Source organism: Patiria miniata, unplaced genomic scaffold (assembly GCF_015706575.1).
Source record: "Patiria miniata isolate m_02_andy unplaced genomic scaffold, ASM1570657v1 HiC_scaffold_20, whole genome shotgun sequence".
Lineage (NCBI taxonomy): Eukaryota > Metazoa > Echinodermata > Asteroidea > Valvatida > Asterinidae > Patiria > Patiria miniata.
In genome coordinates this window covers 11286432-11309229 of record NW_024037059.1, presented here as the reverse complement: position 1 = coordinate 11309229, position 22798 = coordinate 11286432, and the positions used below count along the sequence as shown (strand labels likewise).

Here is a 22798-nt window from a genome sequence, read left to right as displayed (position 1 = left end):
ATTCCTCATTTTGCCTCGGTAGGTCATAAATATCAGAATCCTACTGGACAACACTATAGGCATGGCTTAAGTCATCTACTGAGCATATACTGCATTTTCATTAGTTATTGTATCCTCTGTACTTGGGTTATGATGTGCATTTATTGTATAGGGATCATGTTGGCCTATAAAATGCAGAGTGAGAGAGAATAAATCTCACTTCTTCGCACATAGGTGAGACCAAAGAAGAAGTCAAAGAAGTCTCCTGTGTCTGCTTTATTTTCGCGAGTCAGGGGGTTGGGGATGGGCTATTGTATCATTCCCCCCACTTTTTTGGGATGATAAATTTATCCTGAAGAGCGACCCTAATATAATGTGGTGTGTCCAGCCTCCCTCCCCCCCCCCCCTTTTTTTGAAATTTCCACGGCCGGGCAATTTTAGGATTTTGGTCATCCCCTATCTCCCCCCCCCCCCACTTGCAGCACAGATTTAGTCGGCCTTTGTATGAAAATTCAGAAAAAGGAACCATAGAGGTCGCTCTAGGCACAAAACGACTGAAGGGAGGACTGTGCCTGTACCTCACATTAATTCGTGTGTGCTTGCCACCTCAGAAACGATTTGTATAGCAATCCCCAAACCTTAGTCTAGCCCGTTAACTCCAACAAGCCCCCAGACCCGTAAACTTGCAGTCCTATCAACTTGCAGAACTAACCAGCTCAAGGCTTTACTAGTAGTCCAAGTCCCTCTCCAACAACCCTCCAGCCTCAGACCCTCACAAATGCCAGGGGTACCCCTTACCTCCTCAAATTTTGGCAAGGGCAAAAACAATTGAAGTGTAAAAAACCGTAAGGTTTTTTATTATGAAAACCGGCGTTTTGCAAGAAAGTGCTAATGCATAGTGGAAAATGCAAGAGGAACCTGGTTCAACCCCACCCTATGCTACTATTTTATTACTTTTAAAACTTGTCCACCAGTGAACAAAAAATCTCCCGAATCCCCGGCTGGGATCGAACCACGGACCCAGACCTTGCGGTCAGCGAGCTAGACCACCAGGCCACAGGCTCATTGGCAAAATATGTGCTCGGAATTTATAGCTAAAAGGTTTGAATTTGCACTATTAAAAAATATGTAGAGCTCCATAGCGACATTTGAATAATTTACACCAGGAAACTGAATATTCAAAAGAAACACAAATTTCTAGTTCATCCAATTTAAAGACATTTATTGAACAAACTTTCTATTGTAGGTCGCACAAAAATAGTCAATATGCTAACATATTTCAATAAACACATGTTCTACACATTTTCCTTGGCATGCTTGGGGTAAAATTTTAAAAAAATTAAACTGTACTAAAAAAATGCTAGACCTTTGACAGCAAAGAAAAGTAGTTAGAAAGATCCAAATTTATCAATGCTCAAGATTTTATGTTTACTAAAAAATATTGGACAAGGCCAAGGTACTGTTATTGTCTTGCTGTATTAACATGACATACTTTTGCTTGAATATTGAATTGATAGTTTCAAGTGGGCTCTCTGGCTTTTGCCTTGGGCCTGAACTGCCAGTGACTTGACCTACAGTGTCATGTAAAATTTCTTTCAAAATTATGATTTTTTTTTTATTTTCCACTTCATGTAGAAAAACACATCGATTCAAATACAGAGTGAAAACAGATTTCACAATAAGTTCTGGAACTGCACTAAAATCAAACGCCACATGGTTACAAAGTAGGTTACACATACATGTATACGTGTGCATTGAAAATACACGTACTCAATTGCTAAGTCAAGTTTTGTTCCAATGCTGGACGAACAACCAGTGTTGGAAATTGATACAAATCTCTCTTGAAAATGTCAGCACACCAGGTGCCATGATTTTACAGGATGCTGTAGACTGGCATTCACTAACAGTCCAGTACGGTATTTCCTGATAATCTGGTAGCTTTGGTTCCTTATTTTAGCAAATGTTGTTTATTCCCTTTAACCAAAGCATACATGCCAACCTGAACTCCTACATTTACAGAGCCTCATGTGATTTTATGAACAAACTCTAAATATTCACTGATGCATGCACAAAAACCTCAATCATTCACCGGCTTGTTAAATTTAAAGTGTACAGCGCTCATCTAATACCCATAAGACCACTACCTATGCATATTTCCCTAGAGGGTGCAATACATCTGCTATAAGAGTTCACACAATAGGCTACCCACCTTGCCCACGGCCTGACCCTCATCTTAGCTACCTCTTTTCTCTTGGCGTCGGATGGTGAAAATCTTTCCTTTTTTTCACCCGCGGAAATATGTCGGGTTTCCTTCACCATCCTACGTCCGCTTGAGTTTATTTTTTTCGAATTTAATAAAGTAGAGTTAATGTCTTCAATCTGTGTATCTTCATTTGTCTGGTTTTCGATCTCCGTAAGTATGTATTTTCATCTAATTTTCTCCATTGATTTCACTGTTCCATTTTTTTTTAGTACAGTAAACCATGTATTATTAGGACCTACCGGAACATGTTCACTCAAAGTAGGTACACAGGCACTCAGAAATACAATAGAAAGCCCTGGTCACTTTTACAGACAACCAGAAAATCATAGAGCTATATTAAATTACTAGAGCGCTAACTCGTCATTCTGCAGACATTTTGAATTCATGTGCGTGTTTGTAGAACATAATGAAATTATTTGTGAGGGTCTGATATGGCAGACATAATATAAGGGCACACTGTTTGATTTGAGTAGATTGTGGTGTATTCACCCTAACCAAATAGCGCCCTCTTGTGTCTACCATATCTCAAATAGGTGAGATTTCAGGACAGACATTATTGTTTTTACTGTCACGACAACCAATATTTTATGAATGGGAGTCAACCGTTTATTCAGTATCAGTTGCACATTATAACAACAAAACAATAACCTCGTACATTCTACATAAGCCCAAGGCATCTTTGATGGAGTTGTTTCTCTGATGAAGGTCTTCACAAAGTGACATAGTTTCAGGGCATTCCAGCATTCCGTCTACTTGAGAGAGCATAAAAACCTGAAAGCAAAACAAAAATAAAAGCAAACAAATTATCAAAATAATTTTTTTTAAACCCAACATAGCATACTTATACGCAATAATGACTGCCGTCTTAATTAATTTGGAAGCTTTTGTAATTGTTGAGGCTTCACATACATGTAGATAAGGAGTGGGACTACAGAGAAGTTCTGATAAGATGCACCATATGAATAACAACATTAATGCATTGGCTTTCCTGGCCAATACCGTCAAAATATTGTTCAATTTAACACAAAGCCCATTCAATTTTTTTGTTAAAATGAACATTTCCTTATTTCAGCTTTCAAACACCCAAAAATCCACAATATTGTCTGATTGAGCATTCTTTCTTCAGATTCAAATAGTTGTTTCGTTTAATCTAATTCCTTGAAAGCCCCAGAAAGTGGTTGATTGATAATTTAAGTTTATTTGATTGGCAAACAGTTTTCAAATGTCTGCATTCCAATTTGTTTCTGTGTCGTTCACTTTCTTATTGTATTAACCCTAACCCCCTAGGCCATTTTGGCTAGGAACCATCCTCAATCCTGCAAAATCCTCCAATTGCCAATGTAAAAATTGGATTCATCCTCAATCCTCCAAAATCATCCGTTATTTCTTTAATTTCTTCAGTGGAGGGGTGACCATTGCCTCAATCCTCCACAATCCTCCTCCATTCACTGCTATGGGTCGAGTCAGTACCGATGACATTTAGAAGCAGTGCAGATGATATCGAGCATAAGGCCAAAAAAAAATAAGTCGGTCTCTGGTCAGCGCGCGCGTCGATTTTAATCATGCGCGTCAGTCTTTTTTTTTTCAAAAAAGGTTCCGCGGTAGCTCCAACAGCGCCCTCCATTGCCGCACCTCCTCATTTTTTTTTTTACCAAATAGCACCAAGGAATGGGAAATGGCACCAAGGCAAATGATCGAAAGCACCAAGGATAATTATGGAGGACACCAATGTACATGAGGACACCAAAAAAGCAAAATAGTACCCCACCTTGTCTGTACAATCCAAGCTTGAAAAAAAAAAAAAAAAGCTGCGTCCCCGCGTCAATTCCGGAACATTGGTCTGACCAGAGACTGAATATTTTTTTTTTGGCCTAATGCAGGGTTCCATTATGCATGGCTGAGCATAAGGAATGCTGGGTACAGCCTACAACTTCGACCAATTGCATCCTCCAAAATCCACTGGCACTTTTTGCCATTCATCCTCAATCCTCAAATATCCTTCAAAACTGCAATGAGGATTTTGGAGGATTGAGGAGGGCTAGTGTTAGAGACATATAGCCCATGATCCAAGCAGAACAGTGAGCAACATAGATAAAGGAAGAGGCTAATTGAAACTTACTAAAGCCTTTATGCAGACTACTTCCAAGTAGCAGACTCACTGGCTATCAAGAGATTTACTGCAAGATCAGTCATGGCCACGCACTTGTGAACAGGTCATCACTCAGGAGGAATACACAGCGCTACAAAAAATCAAGAATTACAAAATGCGTTAGAAAGGCTGCTGAATGAAAAGCCTCTTCTTAGTCTGAAACAGATGGAACGATGAGCTGGAAGCCTGGAACATTCTCTTCCAGACAAACTGGTTGTATCAACCAGCACCATGACGGAAGACGTGCCCGATGCTTGAAAATTACCGCGGGTATTTGTGGGCACAACAGTGGGCACAGTGGTTCATTGAGCATACCAGTAGAGTTGTTGCCCATTTGTGTTTGTTTACGAAACTGGCGTTCGACCCCTTAACATTTCGGGAGATTCCCTGGAGGTATCCCAGCAAGAGGGAAAGATCTGAAAACTTTCTAGCCGACAGTCTGTGGGTTACGTCACCCCCCTCAGGTGTAAGTGATGCAGCCAGGGCACCCCCTCCTCATGGTGTGGCACGGACGGCACAGACCAGAAAGTCCCTGAGCAGCTTCCGAAGAATCTGTTGGGATGGAAATAAAAAATCCCAGTATTAGCAACGTACTGGGCTGTGGGGGGTTTCTATTGGATTTACATGTATGATCTGTAACCACTGAATTTATTAATGAATACCAGTAGCACCAATCAAACAACAGGGTGACACAGAATCTGCACGAAGCCTTGACAATTTCCTCTCATCCCAGATGGTGGCCAGCTTGGGAGAAGGTCCTCTACCATGAGCATGGAGCAAAGAGGCTTGATTCAAACATCCATCCATGGCCCCAAGAAAAATGGCAGCTGTTGTCTGTCAAGCTCCCTGGGATGACACGGACATGTTGAATTGTAGATGATCTGTGGTGCAATCTTAGGTGATTCCTGGCCACTTACCCCAAACGCGAGCAAACGTTTTTAGAATTATAAGGATTTCTGTTTTCACTGGTTTAAAATATTCTTTTGCTTTTACAAGTTTGTAATACTTGTGAACTTCAATGTTGAGTTAACCATATGTTTCATCTGCATATTTTCTTGCATTACAATTTTGAAAAATGATTGTATTTACTCAGTAATCAGTTGCAAAGATGCAAAGGGGCATTTGATCTGAGGACTAATGCCCTGCATCTAGAGAGCTGTCCAGGGCCCACTTAAGGGCCCCGAGAATTTAGGATTTTACCGGTAGATGCTCTGTGGTGCAATCTGAGGTGATTCCTGGCCCCTTCCCGGCCGGTGAGTAAATGCAGCATATAGCTGTCCTTCTAAGGCCTTTGAAAAATCCTGACGTTCACACAATCAGCTGTGCTAGGCTTTATGTTCTACAAGCTGGAGTGCAATTATTTGAGATTACAATTTCAATTTTAAAAGTCACAGATTTTTGAAAAAATCATAATTTGTTTTCTACCATCCAACAGACATGATAAACAATCAAAAACATGTCGGGAACAGCTCTGTTTTGTTTAGTTATTACCGCATCTAGTTTTCTTCTTTCTTTTTTTCTTTTTTCCTCCTTGCGGGTAAAAGAGCTCTTACAAGAGTGACGAAATATGAACTTAGTGGTGGACAACTGTTAGAGGCAGCACAAAGAAAAGAACACATTGAAATTCTGGAGCAGATACAGGATGAGGACTCGGTTGGTCGTGAGCTTCAAAATCACAGGGATTGTTATAACTAGGACTATACAAGGTTCCTTAGTAAGACAAGTAAGCCATTAACAGAAATCCAAAGTGGGTACATGAAACTATTCATGCAGTTCTGTGAAGATACCGAAAACAAGAGACTACATGTACTTCAAGGTAAAGAGATATTAACATTTGGCTCTACCAGCTCCACATGACATTTTGGAACTCACCAACTGCAGCTGCAAGAACGGCATTTGCAGACATTGAGCCAAACTTGGAAGTGCAAACACCTTTGCGAGCATCATGCTGTACAGCAAACTTGGAATGCGATGCACAGAGCTACGGTATGTAAATGCTCAAGTTGCCATAACATAGTAAATGAAACTGCCTATCTCATCATGAGACATCAGACTTTGATGAAGGTTGAAAACCATGTACCGGTAGGCCTATATCAGGGCTGAGAGTTTTCAGAAAACAAAATCATAGAAATTTTACCCAGTGGTCACCAAAACTATGCTCACGTTAAGACATCTGGATTCACACCAGAAGACAAAAAACAATATCATAGAAACAGTTCACCAATTAAGTGGTCACCAAAACTACGGTTAACACATCTTGATTCACACCAGAAGAAGTAAAACAAAATCATAGAAACTGTACTCAGTGGTCTCCAAAACTATGCACATGTTGAGACATCTGGATTCGCACCACAAGAAGTAAAACAAAATCATAGAAACTGTACTTACCGTCACACAAACTATGCTCAGGTTAAGAAATCTGGCTTCACATCAGAAGATAAGAAACAATATCATAGAAACTGTACTCAGTGGTCACCAAAACTATGCACAGGTTGAGACATCTGGATTTGCACCACAAGAAGTAAAAGAAAATCATAGAAACTATTCTCAGTGGTCAGCAAAACTATGCTCAGGTTGATACATCTGGCTTCACACCACAAGACAAAGAACAATATCATAGAAACTGTACTCAGTGGTCACCCAAACTTTGCTCAGGTTAAGACATCTGGATGCACACCAGAAAAGGACCCATAAGATGGCCTTCCAACTCAGGAAAAGCCAAGGTGTGACAACAGTCCACCTGGGTGTTGGCAACAAAGCTCTCTGATGAAACTCCACAAAATTATGGTTAAAAAGCTGGCAAGATGGAACCACCTTGGTGTGGTGAATACAGGTAGATTGTACAAACAGAAATGTTTAAATCATTACTTATAAGTCTAAGTCAGCTTAATTATGTTTGTGTTGCTCTCTTTGCCTGACAATAAGTAATACTTCCTGCAGTGTAGTACACAGACACGTTTTGATCAATGTGTGACATTGATGAGTGCCTCGAGGCATGAAGAGGTGCACACCAAGAATCCCTATGAAGTATGATCAGCTGAGATCCTACAAGACCAGTGTATTCCATCTAGTTCAATTTCCTAGATTACTAAAAGTACCGGTAGTCACACTCCATTCAATTTGTCAATTTTCTTTCTTTCTTTCTTTTTTTTTTGGGGGGGGGGTATCAAATACACTTGACAGTTTAAAAGTTAAAGGTACATGTACAAGTAACTTATGATAACATAATCATAACTGATGATAACACATAAAACAGTGCACTCAGCGATTACCCAAACTGTGCTCGGGTTCACACATTGGGATCTACCAAAGGAGTAAAACAAAATCAAAGCAACTGTACTCAGTTGTCACCAAAACTATATGCACAGTGCTGTGTGCCAAAACAAGAAATAAGAGGCATCTCCTGGGCTAAGAAAAAAAAAAAGGTCTGAAGCTCTGCAGCACAATGCCTGCATAAAAGAATGCCTTCTAGGAGGCACTTGTTGTTAATGAGCATGCAATTGTTGATGAGTTTCCCTGTCAAGTATGCTCAACTTCGATCTGAGGCCCAGTTGTCCCTACGTCGAATGCAGAATGACTGGTGGAGCGAAAAGGCCACTGAGATTTGGTTTTGCTCAAAACTTTTATGCAGCACATGCATCCCCTTGTGTTCTGCTGACGGTACCCCTCTTATCAAAGGTCTCAGGGTATTCTTTCACGCTGGTTGAGCATCTCTGCAAGCTGCTGAACTGTACCAACCCTGCGGACCTCAGTATCTTTAACAGCCTACCCACTTTGCCACCTATTCAAGATCTTGATCAGACAACAACGTTTTCGGAAGTCCACGAGGCGTGTCTTGGCATTACGAATAATAAGGCTGCTGGAACAGACTGCCTACCAGGGGAGCTGTTGAAATATGGAGGCTACACTGTCGCAAGGCTTCTTCTGGGCAGAAATCTTTGCTGGGATGGGGAGTTGTTGGACTAGTTTGTAAATCATCACCTACATGTACATATGACACAGTGGGCATACATGTATCTACAATAAGATGATGGCCAGTGAAACCTACCCCCACTTTGTGTACGGTACCAAAACAAAGGAAGTCTTCAACGCAGAGAAAATGATGTAAGTTCTAGAGTCAGATTTGCATTTACTTGCTAACCAATCTGCCTTATTCGCCATGTTTATCTTTGCTTATTATAATAATTTACCCATAATCACATTAATCAAGATATCTTCATCGGAGAGTTCAAAATTGAGAATCTAACATTGACATGTGTAATTTCCAAACATGTTTTTCACAAAGCTGAAAGGAACAGTTTTGCAATGGAACTCTTTTGAATGGAACTCTTGAAACGGAACTGTTTTGAAATGGAACTCTTTTGAAACGGAACTCTTTTGAAGATTAACATGGCTAAAGACAGAGACCTGTCAAACCTACTACATGTAGGAAGCACAGTTTCTAGGTAGAAAATGTTGCACATACATGCACATGTACTGGTACTGGAGTGAGAGAAGAATACAGTCTATACTCTTTATTTTTTCTAAAGATAGAGACTAGTCAAACCTACCAGGAAGCACAGTTTCTACATAGAAAATGTTGCACTATACATGTACATGTACTGCAGTAAAAGAATAATATATTCTTTACTCTTTTTTTTTTTCCATGTGCTTTAATTGGTCATAACCCGAGCACACATGACTGAATACGTACTCAGAGGTTACCCAAAGTATGCTCGTGTTTAAACATTTTGAAACTCTTTTGTAACGGAACTCTTTTGTAACGGAACTCTTTTGAAACAGAACTCTTTTGAAGGTTTGCAGGGCTAAAGATAGAGACTTGTCATACATTGTACATACCAGGAAGCACAGTTTCTACAATGTAGGTAGAAAATGTTGCATGTACATGTACTGCAGTGAGAGAATAATACATTCCATACTCTTTATTTTTTCCATGTGCTTTAATTGGTCATTACCCGAGCACACATGACTGAATACGTACTCAGAGGTTACCCAACGTATGCTCGTGTTTAAACATTTTGAAACTCTTTTGTAACGGAACTCTTTTGAAACGGAACTCTTTTGAAGGTTTGCATGGCTAAAGATAGAGACTTGTACTACATACCAGGAAGCACAGTTTCTAGGTAGAAAATGTTGCATGTACATGTACAGCAGTGAGAGAATAATACATTCCATACTCTTTATTTTTTCCATGTGCTTTAATTGGTCATAACCCGAGCACACATGACTGAATACATACTCAGAGGTTACCCAAAGTATGATCGTGTTTAAACATTTGGATTCACACCAAAAGAAGTAGGCCTACTGTAAAAAAAAACTTATGGAAACAGTACTCAATGGTCAAATCATATGCATTATTTGGCTTTGATCACTGCCAGTAATACCGGTATGCTTCAAGAGGTCGACACATTTGCTCAAATTGCTTTGTAAAAGATGTACCGGTATCTGAGGTTTTATGCTTTAATTATCTGTCACTGGACGCAGAAGAAATGAAAAAAGGGTGAAAAAGGGCATCCAGTTGACAGACAAAAATGGATGGCACAAGAGCTCAAGGAATTTTGTGAAATTTGTCACATCTTCAGCTCTGAAACAGCTCCTGACCAAGATGCTTTGGTGAAGGAGAAGGCAAGGAGCAAGATATCAGGAGGTAGAATCTGGAAGCTGCCTGTCGGCAATATACAAAGAAGGCATCGGGGTTGAGGCCACACCGTCAAGTTAATGTTCTTTCTTACTTTATTAATTTAATAGGCGAATACCATAAGTATTGTTCATGTTTTCACTCTGCACTGAGAAAATATACTTTTTACTTTTTAAAATGTTCTTTCATTGGTCACAACTCGATCACACATGGTGGAATATGTGCTCAGGGGTTACCCAAACTGAGCCAAGATTAAAGGAAAAGCGACCGCACATTGTTGAAGAAGTATCAGTACTCGCTGCTTACCCTAACTATGCTCAGATTAAGACACTCCTGGACAAGCTGCTTTGGTAAAGGGAATGGCAACGAGCAAGAAATCAGGAGGTGCATTGTATAATATGGAAGATGCTTGCAGGCAAGCTATAAAAAAAAAGAGAATGCATCTTGGTTGAGGTCACACCCTCAAGTTAATGTTCTTTATTAATTTATTACCATGAATGTTGTTCATGTGTTCACTCTGCACAGAGAAGATACTTTTTACTAACATGTTTTTTTCATTGGTCACAACCCGATCACACATGGTGGAATTTGTACTCAGTGGTTACCCAAACTATGCCCAGATTGAGACATCTGGATTCACACCGCAAGATGTGAATCCAGATGTAAAACAACATCTACATGTGTAGTGAATGCGTATTGAATAAAGTCAGTCGGGCTTGACGGCGTGAGTGGCCAGCTCGAGCGGGCTGGCCACGAGACGTCAGTCTGATCCATGCACCGAAACAAACCTGACTTGCGTCTCCTTCCTCCGTTGCTGTTGGACTCCGGCTCTTTGGCGCCGTTCTCGCCAAATACCACATTGGCGACGAGGTAAATTCCTACTGCAGTGGTACTGCAGACCAACAGTTACGCTAAGATAATAGGGTTTAGGATTTAAGTTACGAAAGGAAAGAAAAAGCTATCACCTTTTTCAATTAGAAGAGTAATTGTCTCTGTGAAAATTTTCATTCGGCTGATACTTTCTACTGATTCGCGTCGACTTAATCGGCGTTAGTTGATTAATCAGCGTTTGTTCTAAAGTTGCTCTAAAATCAACCATCAACAGTGACAATTCCCCTAGACTGTTTTTACACACATTGTAGGCGTGGTTGACATTGTCAATGACATTTCGTCGACATTCTCGGCGTTCGTTGAATTTGTCGACACTAAAACCAAGACCATTTTAAGAGCATTTATTAAGAGTTTCCTAGAGTTAAAGAAGATAATATTGTGATATTCTTGAGCTTTGTATTTTGTTATTTGTATTGATCAGGAATCTGCTACTTATCGCATTGCGTGGGTCCGCTGTTTACAAGAAGCAAAAGAACTATAATGTTCATTTTTTTGCGGCACCAAAATATATTCTAACTGTTATCTGGACAAACTGCTGTGCGTCAATGACAGCAGAAGGCGTAACAGTTAAAGCAAGTGACTGTCTAGAATTAAAGACTTTGTAGCAGATTCTTTTAATAAGTATTTAATTGTTACTTATCATTACATGTACTGTCAATCACACTTTTGGGGAACCGTACTCAAACCATGGCCATAAATATCAATAAGGCGTCCGTAAAAGAATTAACTACATTACCAGGGATAGGAACTAAGTTTGCCCAAAACATAGTTGCTAAAAGAGAAGAGCTACTGGTAGGTTCATCGGTAACAATCGATCATTTTCATGACAACCCCACCCTGCAAACAAAGCTAAACGAACTCGCAGAAAAGCAACTAATAATTATAGAATATGTCGAAACACCCTCAGCTGACCAACATGCCCAGACAGATATTGCACAACTGTCGCATGCTGTCAACTTGCTCACAAAACATATGGAAACGATGGTCAAAGCAATGGAAGCAAATTGTGCAGCAATGAAAGCAAACTCTTCCAAAATATCAAATCTAGAGCTCAAAATAAACCAAACCCAGGGAAAGGAACTCTCAGCTAACGGGGAGCAAAAGAAATTCCAAGCACTGGAGATACAATGATAGATGCCACTCTCAAAGCCATCGGAGAAAAAGCTCCGCCATTACCTGCCCACATTCTAAGCACAATGCATTCCAATGATAACGGTGAAAAGAAACCACCGGCTGTAAAGGAACCATGGGAGAACAATATGCAAGTGCCAATCAAAGCCGAACAAAAGCCCAGTCTAACAATGCCTCTTGGAATTATAATATGGCAGAGTTCTGTTGCATGACAGTTCTCCTACCTCAACTTAATACATGTACATGTACTGGGTATGTGCCAGTACACAATGTTGCAGGCATCTCATTCAATTATATTTTGTTCATTGTGCAGTAATTGTAAGGAATATGTAGGCCAAGCTAACCAGCTTGGACAAGCAAACAGAAATGCACTACATGTATTAAGTGGCATACAAGTCACACGTTCGCATTACCTGCCGTCATCATCTGCACCATCAATCACAGAATCTGCACTGGATGAGACAGTGCCTCATTCTAATGCCTCAGCAGTCTCCGTAGTATGTGACACAACCCGCAATAGATCACTGGTAATAAGCTTCAGGAGGTCGACACATATGCTCAAATTGCTTTGTAATAGATGTATCTGAGGTTTTATGCTCTAATTATCTGTCATTGGAAACAGAAAAAAATTAAAAATGGGTTTAAAAAGACATCCAATTGACAGACAATAATGGATGGCACAAGAGCTCAAAGAACTTTGCGAAATTGTTTTTCGTTGGTCACAACTCGATCACACATGGTGGAATATGTGCTCAGGGGTTACCCAAACTATGCCCAGATTAAGGAAAAACGTGACCGCTCATGGTTGAAGAAGTACATTGTATAGGTACTCAGTGATTACTCAAACTACGCCCATATTTAGACATCTGGATTTACACCACAAAAAAGAGAACCTTGGCAAACATCCTCAATAATTTCCAACAGAGTGAAGAGATCGTCTGAAGAGGAGAATGCTGATTAATTTACGGTATAACAATACTAACAAATATATGGCATACCATGTTTTCACTATATTAAAATTATTGTAAAATTTGTGACAGGATGGCTGTTACCAGTATTTTATTTCCTATTTTGTCTTCTTTTTTATTCTCCTCATCAGGCTACGAAATGTTGCAGGCATCTTTAGAGGATCTCATTCAATTACATATTTCGTTCAAGGCATTCTGTTCATTGTGTAGGAATTGTAAGAAATATGCAGGACTGGCTGACCAGCTTGGACAAGCAAACAGAGATGGACTAAGTGGCATACAAGTCACACGTTCGCATTATCTGCCGTCATCATCTGCACCATCAATCACAGAATCTGCACTGGATGAGACAGTGCCTCATTCTAATGCCTCAGCAGTCTCCATAGTATGTGACACAACCCGCAAAAGATCACTGGTAATAAGCTTCAGGAAGTCGACACATATGCTCAACTTGCTTTGTAATAGATGTATCTGAGGTTTTATGCTCTAATTATCTGTCAGTGGAAACAGAAGAAATTAAAAATGGGTTTAAAAAGACATCCAGTTGACAGGGAAAAAAAATGGAAGGAATTTCGCGAAAATGTTCACGTCTCCTTCAGCTCCGGCACAACTCCTGACCAAGATTGGTCACGTTACTCATAATCATTGGCAATGCCAAAATCTCCAACCATGGTACCATTATTTACTTACTTTCAAGTATTATACATCGTGATATTCGACAGTTCCGATTTTGAGTTTCTGCAATTGGTGTATGCTCCCTTTAACACAAGTTTCTAGAATAGTACAAAAAGTTTGCCGTCTTGCATGACCAAATATGCGGATATGACGTCATCTTGTTTTTACAAAGACGCGGCAACACTGCCCATGCATGCTGTTAGTATCACACTTGCTTTTGGGTCACCACACAGCGCACATCTTGCAAATCTTTCCCACGACTTAAATAGTATACTGAGACTGAAGTTCAACGTTGAATTTCCTTGCAATGGACTATCTGCAGGAAATGAAATGTCTCCGTCAAGAGAAGGGGTGGCATCGAGAAGGGACAGTTGCATTAACATTTGTGTCAACGATCAATGGGTATTGGTTACATTCATAAATGTACATTCAGTTTTTACCTTATTTAACGTCTCACAATTGATGAATTTCTCTGAACCTTGGGTTTTGTCACTGATTTTTATTCCTCCATGATTGCAGGTACCATGCCTACCACAACCGTCCTCTGCAGGGGTGACAGTTTGTCATGCAGTGTTCTCACCAATCCAGCAAATACGACCAGTAGGGATGTGTGGTCAAGGCTCCACAGCTGGAAGATGTTGATGAGGCTGTCCAGGGGATCGAAACCAGAGCTGGTCCTAATCGCACCACCGTAGCTGATGTTGCCGGCAAGGTCATCGGTCACGTGCCCCCCAAAATATGCAACGTGCTGGCCGCTGGCCTTGCCAAGGATTTGTCCATCGCAAGGGCCGTGTGTGTGTTCACGGGGGAGTTCCAACACGGCGGCGCTGCCTCCGGAGGTGGCCCAAAGCTGGTGGCCGTCTACCACCTGGAGGTGGTGCGCCAGCAAGATGCAGTGGAGATTGCGGACAGCATCCGTCCACACCTCACAGACAAAGACAGGCTGTGGATCTACTGAGGAACGCCGGCCCTACTACCCAGTCATCTAGACATCAAGAGTTTCTGTTGTTTTCGTAGTTTTAGCCTATTTTCAGTACATTATTTATTTATGCTGCATAGTACTTCACCAAAAAAATGTGATTTTATTTTTAATTTAGAAAACTGTGATTTTACTTTAATTATATTGTAAAATCAGGAAACCTATATGTTACTGAAATGATTGTTTTGGCATGCCATTAATCAGTCGAAATCTTTTCAAATTTCTTAAATTATGACAAAAGTATATTGTAAAATCAGGAATCCTATATGTTACTGAAGTGATGGTTTTGGCATGAAATAAATCAGTCAAAATCCTTTCAAATTTCTTAAATTATGACAAAAGTATATCCATAAATCTATATTAAAAGTACATGTACCTATTTATTTTTTTTAAATCGTTTTGTAAATCAATAAAACTATAATCAACAATGAAAGGATTGTAACATGTCTTTGCATCTCTGTACCGCGTTCATTTTCCAATCCAGTCTTGCAGAATAGTGATGTACATGTATACCGGAAGTTGTCGAATACGACAATGGTTGTTAAATATGACAACGTTGTCGAATTCGTACATTTCCCGGACTGAGAGTGCCTCATTTTGATGCCTCAGTAGTCTCCATAGTGTGTGGCACAACCCATAAAAGATAACTGGTAATAAGCTTCAGGAAGTCAACACATTTGCACAAATTACTTTGCAATAGATGTACCTGAGGTTTTATGTTCTAATTATCTGTCAGTGGAAACGGAAAAAATGAAAAATGGGTTTAAAAAGACATCCAGTTGACAGGGGAAAAAATGGATGGCACAAGAGCTCAAGGAATTTCGCGAAATTTCTTCACGTCTCCTTCAGCTCCGGCACAACTCCTGACCAAGATGCTTTGGTGAAGGAGATGGCAAGGAGCAAGAAAACGGGAGGTACAGTATAATCAGGAAGCTGCTTGCCGGCAATATAACAAAGAAGGCAACCTGGTTGAGGCCACACCGTCAAGTTGGTGTTCTTTATTACTTTATTCATTTAATAGGAGAATACCATAAGTATTGTTCATGTTTTCACTCTGCACTGAGAAAAAATACTTTTTACTTTTTTAAATGTTCTTTCGTTGGTCACAACTCGATCACACATGGTGGAATATGTGCTCAGGGGTAACCCAAACTATGCCCAGATTAAAGAAAATGCGACCGCTCATGGTTGAAGAAGAATCGGTACTCGGTGATTACCCAAACTACGTCCAGATTGAGACATCTGGATTTACACCACAAAAATGAGAACCTTGGCACACATCCTCAATTTGCAACAGAGTGAAGAGATCGTCTGAAGGGGAGAATGCTGATTAATTTCCAGTATAACAATACTAACAAATATATGGCATACCATGTTTTCACTATATGAAAATTATTGTAAAAGTTGCGACAGGACGGCTGTTACCGGTATTTTATTTCCTATTTTGTCTTCTTTTTTATTCTCCTCATCAGGCTATGAAATGTTGCAGGCATCTTTAGAGGATCTCATTCAATTACATATTTCGTTCAAGGCATTCTGTTCATTGTGTAGGAATTGTAAGAAATATGCAGGACTAGCTGACCAGCTTGGACAAGCAGTCAGAGATGGACTAAGTGGCATACAAGTCACATGTCCACGCCACCTGCCGTCATCATCTGCACCATCAATCACAGAATATGCACTGGATGAGACAGTGCCTCATTTGGTGCCTCAGTAGTCTCCAAAGTATGTGGCACGACCCGTAAAAGATCACTAGTAATAAGTTTTAAGAGGTCGACACGTGCTCAAATTGCTATGCAATACATGTATCTGAGGTTTTGTTCCTGTCACTGGCAACACAGAATGAAAGATGTGTGGAAATAGACATCCAGCCCTTGACAGACAAAAAGGGATAGCACAAGAGCTCAATGAAGCCTGCGGAATTTGTCATGACTTCATCTCAGACACAACTCCTGGACAAGCTACTTTGGCTAAGTGGATGGCAAGGAGCAAGAAATTAGGAGGTATCATCTGGAAGCTGCTTGCAGGCAGGATTTTTTTTTTTTTTAAGGCATCGTGGTTGAGACCACATCCTCAGGTTTAATGTTCTTTATTACTAAATCAATTTATTACCGTAAGTGTTGTATATATTATCACTTTGCACTGAGAAAATATCAAACTTTTTACTTCTTACATGTTCCTTCCTTGGTCACAACCAGATCACACATGGTCGAATAAGTACTCAGTGGTCACCCAAACTATGCCCAGATTGAGACATCTGGATTCACATCGAAAGATGTAAAACAACTTCTACCGGTACATTCATGTACAATATGGCAGACTTTTGTTGTGCAACAATTATGTGATGGGTTTGGCATGTGCAGGTATGATGAAAAAGAAGAGCAGGAGATATTGGAGCGATTCATGAGGTACCAAGTTGACAAATTACCATCTTCATGAAAACAGAGGAAGCCAGAGTTGATAAAGCTTGGCGTCTATATGTGCAATGTACATGTACATTGTAATACAAATGTTTACCGGTAAAGACTCAAGCACATGCATGTACACTGTACATGCATTAAAACTGACGGAAGCTTGTGAAATTTGTCATGACTTCATCTCTGACACAACTCCTGACCAAGCTGCATTGGTAAAGAGGCTGGCAAGGAGTAAGAAATTAGGTGATACATTATTTAATCTGGGAGCTGTTTGCAGGTTTTAAAGATTAACACACAAAAAAGCATCATGGTTGAGACTTTATTAATTTATCACCATAAGTGTTGTTTATAAATTGTAACTACTATGCAATGAGAAAATATACTTTTTACTTCTTTAAATGTTCTTTTATTGGTCACAACCTGATCACACATGGTGGAATAAGTACTCAGTGGTTACCCAAACTATGCCTAAATTCAGGCATGTGGATTAACACCCCATGCATTTTGTTTTACCCTCTCGTTATTAAACTTGAAACCACATTTTGATGAAGATGTATTCCAGCCTTCATTTTGTGATTAGTTAGGGCTGAAGAGAGCGAGAATGTTAAAGGAAATTGCAACCTGAGAAAAATGAAGGCTGGAAAAATGTCGATAGAAGTCGAGAAGCGAAGTAGGAAAACTTCGGGGAAACGGGAAATGAAAGGTGTACACAGCGTGTATTTACGAAATAATTGGAATCAGGATAAATTGTTGTCCACTTTCTGTCATCGGTCTCAATGGCTTAATAAGCATCTTTACGCAGTGGGCAGTTGGGTTCAACTATCAGGTTTTCTTTAAAGTTTTGTTGCATAGAAAAATTCAGTCTGACTTTCTGATTCGATTATTTTTCCCTATTCGATGGCATTTTAAATTTTGTCAATATTGCAGCTTTTTTTCAACTAAAGACTACATACCAGTACATACACATGATAAACAAGACAATATACTCTAATCAAATTTACATAATGTTAATACATATTTACTTGAAGGGCTTCAACAAAAAATGTTGTGCAGCACACAGTTTTTTGCTCCAAGTAACTGAGGAAAGTACAAGAACAGTACACGTATAACCATAAATTATGTGCCATTGGATTATGTAACGGTACACTGTCTCCGTCAATCAAGGATTACTCCCCAACTAACACCCTGATGTGAGGCCATTCCAGGGAGCCAGTGCACACTTTTTTCACTTCTTTCATCCAGCCCAAATCCCATCCCTTCTTGTTCTAGACCCCTTCAAACATTTTCTACATACATGTATATCCACTTCCTTGAATGTCTAATCCAACCTCAAAAATTCTCACCTTCATAAACATTTAAGAAACCATACTTTTCCAGGGAGTTTTTCAAAAAGTGATTTGTGGTTAATGCCAATAAATTTGGAGGGCACTTGATACTTATGGACTCCATGCATATGGCCATTTTGAGATCCCTGGCAGAAAACACCCCACATACACGTACTGGTTGACAGATGTGACTCAATTAGTAGGAAAGGCAGAATCTGTTGTAAGTTGCGCACAAACTCACAGAATGTACACACGAGTGTATGAAAGGCGTCACCAGCAGTACCGGTACATTCCAATTACCCTTCCAAGGGCCTCCTCCAGCTCTCCCACCAACTGTAAACCTTTGAGATGCAGAATTTCTGTATGAAGTCCATACACAGAACTGTCTCCATTTACTGCCAGAAGACATGATGAGGGATGTTGCACGTATAAAACTGAAGCTTGGTGGATAAAATGCCAAATGGTGATCTGCAATAAGACTTCAGTTGTTGGTCGGTGGAGACTCATATACCGTACATGTTACAGACAGAGGACTGCAGTTGCAGGTTGATGGAAACCAACGTACATGTCAGAGACCCATTTGGTGCCAATGGGAGATAGTAGATGCTACAAAACTTAGTACATTTGCTGTACAGTGGAGAGACATTGGGCTACATGTAGGTCCTCAATTAGAACTTGTGATAAGCTGGTAGCTGTTGAGAGGAGAAACATCATAATGAAGGATGCAACAGGTTGATAACTTGCATTTACCTGTATGTTGCTGTGTAAGATTACCCGGGTCTTCACTGATACTGGGTGTCATTTACATCTCCAGTTGGTGGTGAGACATCAATATGATAAATCATTGAGCACACTCATGTTTGTAATGGAATGTCAGGTATCCGTCAGCGACAGATGTCCTCTGCATCTCCATTTGGCACTAAGTGGAGGGACATTGTGATGTGTCACAGGTCTCTATTGCAAACTGTGTGGAGAATTGTCACTGTGATGAACTGTCGCATGTATACCGTACACTTGGTAAAGACACCTCCATTGTGATGATTTGTCAGGGATCTCCAAAAACGTCACCATGATAAACTGTCGCAGGTACATGAACTTGGTGAAGAGGCCTAATGGAGATGATCTGTCACAGGCTTCTACTCCCTACCAGTTGAAAATCATCTATGTGATAGACTGTCACGTCTATTCCATGTACTAAGTAAAGAGACCTCATTGTGATGATCTGTCATGGATCACCATTTGCAACTAAGAAGAGGATCGTCACTGTGATTGAATGTCACAGGCCTTCATTTCCAACTGGTGGATTGTTGCCTCTTTGCAAAACTGTAACTAGAAGGCCACTTTCTTATATCAACATATACTTTGAACACTCCAGAAAAGTAAGGTTTCTTTCAAAGGATCTACTGGTATTTGTACATTAAGATCTTGATTGTACACTACTGTAAATAGTATCAAGTTTTAAATTTATTAAGATTTGTAAAAAGTTGCTCCTAATATTGAAATCATTAAAGGCTTTTTACCTTCTTTTCCATTAAGCAACATGTATGAAGTTAAAAGCAAAGCCATTTGTTTCATCCCCAAAATAAGTTATCATAACCCCCTCTCCCACCCCACCCCCCAATTTTTTTTTTCTGGAACTGTGACCTGTTGCTTGACACAAGCAGACTACATTTTGTAAATAATCAAGCAGACCTCCAACAAAGATTGGCAAATTTAATACAAGTTTAAGTTGATATACAATTTCTTTTTCAATTTATTTTATTAATTATGTGCTGCACCGTAGTTGAGTCCATCACAAGTTCTTTCCAGTCACAAAAAAACACACAACGAACAACGACTAAGGAATGCTAGCATAACAGTTCAACAGCTTCTGATTTGTATGGAGACTGGCACCAGTAGGGACTTGCAGGGACTTGCTATGGACTCGACTACAGTACTGACAACTACATGTGCAATGCCAGACTAGGTGCAATCAGCTAATGAAGCCAATATCAGTTCCCCACAGAGAAGATTCCAGATAGTTAAAAGCAAATGTTATCAATTAAATGTTAATGTTCAAGAGACAAATTAAATTATCACCTTGCATTTTGTGATTATGGTAACTTAGAGTATTATTTTTCACTTATGTGATACGATCAAGCTAAATGAGTCGTTTGTCTGGAACTTTCATTTGAGTTCAGGCCAAAGTCGGGCCAATTCATCGCATCAATTCCTCACATCTCTTGGTGTTCCGATTCCATAATTTTTGACTAAAGATGGTATCAGCATGCAGTTTTCACATCAGTAATGCTGAGATTGTGCTCTTTTCAAATCTGCAATAAAAAACATTTGACCAGGGTCGACAAACGACTCATTTAGCTTTATCGCATCACGTTTCTTCTTCTTTTTTGTGAGGGGGTAGTTTGAAATTTATTCTGATTGGAATCGTGATCCAAGACACGCTAGATAAAAAATGAATCGTTTTCCATATTATGGAATCCTGTAAGCCTAAGTGAAACAAAAATTAAACACACTCAGAAAATGGCAATTCACGTCTGAATGAAAGTGCAATACTCTGCAAAACAAATAGGTTCAACCATTCAAAGCTTTTTCTCATTGAACTTAGTTCAGTACAGAAAGTAAGACTGAATAACTTCTAAATAATGCAACAAGAGATGTTCTCCAAAACCCATACATCTCTAATTTAGGGATATACATGTAACACTGTAGGTTGGATTTGATACAGTTTGTAGTGAACTCTGCCCTATGCAAATTAACGACACTCAGTCAGCCATCATGTTTTTCTGACTCGCGCGGTGTAGACGTCAAACTTTTATCATTGGAACTTTTTCGTGTTTGTTTCCTTGCCAGAAGTTATGCAACGCACTCGGATGGATTCCTACCCACGGTGGCCCAAGCACAAACCCCAGGGTGAGTTGTTGACTTGTTGATTGTGTTAGGATTTCCAACTTCGTTGAAACAGTGTGTATAGAAACTGCTATTTATGATTTTTTTTGTACCTTTATACACCATAGGCCTATTGGAGATATTTTTCTCAAGAGATGAGTCAAATAGTGATGTCACCTCAACACTAGCTAGCTTCATCAGAAAGTGCCCAGTATTGCTCTATTGCTACAACTCGGTGGTAAATTTGCCTTTATTTAAAAAAAAATGTAATACTTTATCAGGACAGTCATGTTCTGTTATAATGACAAATGTCACCAACACCGGCAGCAGCGGGTTTGTTTTGGTTAAATGGGTCAATGAACAGTCGTGGGATGTACTCCCGGTAAAGAAGTGTATACAGAGTTTAACCCTTGAAGATGGTCAGCATGCCAAAAACACTTGAAGAAGGGGGAAAAAAATCTGCACCAGCCATGTTGCTGGCATACTATTTTCACAAAATTACATGTACATTCAAGATGCTTTAAAAGTTACTTAATTGCCAAACTGGAAGGAATTGTGCCCTTTGATCCTGCCTCATGCGGTGCCCGTAAATCCACATTTTTTTAAATTCTAGAGCAAAGAGTATAGTGTTGTGGCTTTAATGTTATGTACATGTAGGGCCCAGGGCCTAGGCCACGTGTTTCCCCACAGACAAAGGGAAAAGGCAATTCATACTTCCGGTATGTGCCATCACCTTGCTACAAACTAAGCATGTACTAAGGAATAGTTCAAGATACAAGAAGATGCATGCATTATGAATTGACTTTTGGAAGAGCAGTGTATAATTAAAGTCATATTGTGTACATGAAATGCTGGATATGTTAAGAGCCAAAAACAATTTATAAATGTACTGCTGAAGCATGTTTATAAAAAAAAAAATCAGCAGAAATTGGGGTGTACATGTACAATGTTTGTGTATGTACGTATACATTTTGTAAACAAACAAATTGTGCTTTGTTTTTAAACAGGGGACAAGGGTGGTACAACAAAACTGTCAGTGCAGATCTGCAGCTTCACCAACCGCAGCTCTGCTGACACCACAGCAGCTCTGCTGACACCACAGCAGCTCTGCTGACAAGACAGATCTGGTTGCAATGTACCGGTACCAGGCCACAGATTCATACGAAAACATGTGCAAAGTATTCAAACCGTTCAAATACCAGGTACTAAACATGCAAGCCAAATCAATGATCAAAGTTGGGGATGATATAAAAATTTGTAGGCTCTTCCTGGCTGGGGACTATGAATTTTTGACCAAAGTTATGGGCCATATAGGGCTCAGTCCTTCACGTGCCTGTGGTGCTACGGATACCTGCCACTCAAAACCTTGTCACCAGATGTACCCACCCACAGCCCAATGATTATGGAGGATGGTGTGTTTGTGATTACCCTGAGTGGTATAAAAAACGGGAAACTGGTGATATACAGTGAAGTGCAGGATCTGGCTCACAATACATG

The 22798-nt window shown here is 39.9% G+C and overlaps 1 long non-coding RNA gene across 1 annotated transcript; it reads right to left on the bottom strand.

Moving 5' to 3' along the window:
* Positions 1–1156: 1156 nt before the first annotated feature.
* On the bottom strand, positions 1157–7524 carry LOC119727456. Its single transcript, XR_005270951.1, has 2 exons — positions 4362–7524; positions 1157–3013 (listed from the first exon to the last, which is right to left on the bottom strand). It is a non-coding gene; the product is annotated as an uncharacterized LOC119727456 (long non-coding RNA).
* Between the last annotated feature and the right edge of the window lie 15274 nt (positions 7525–22798).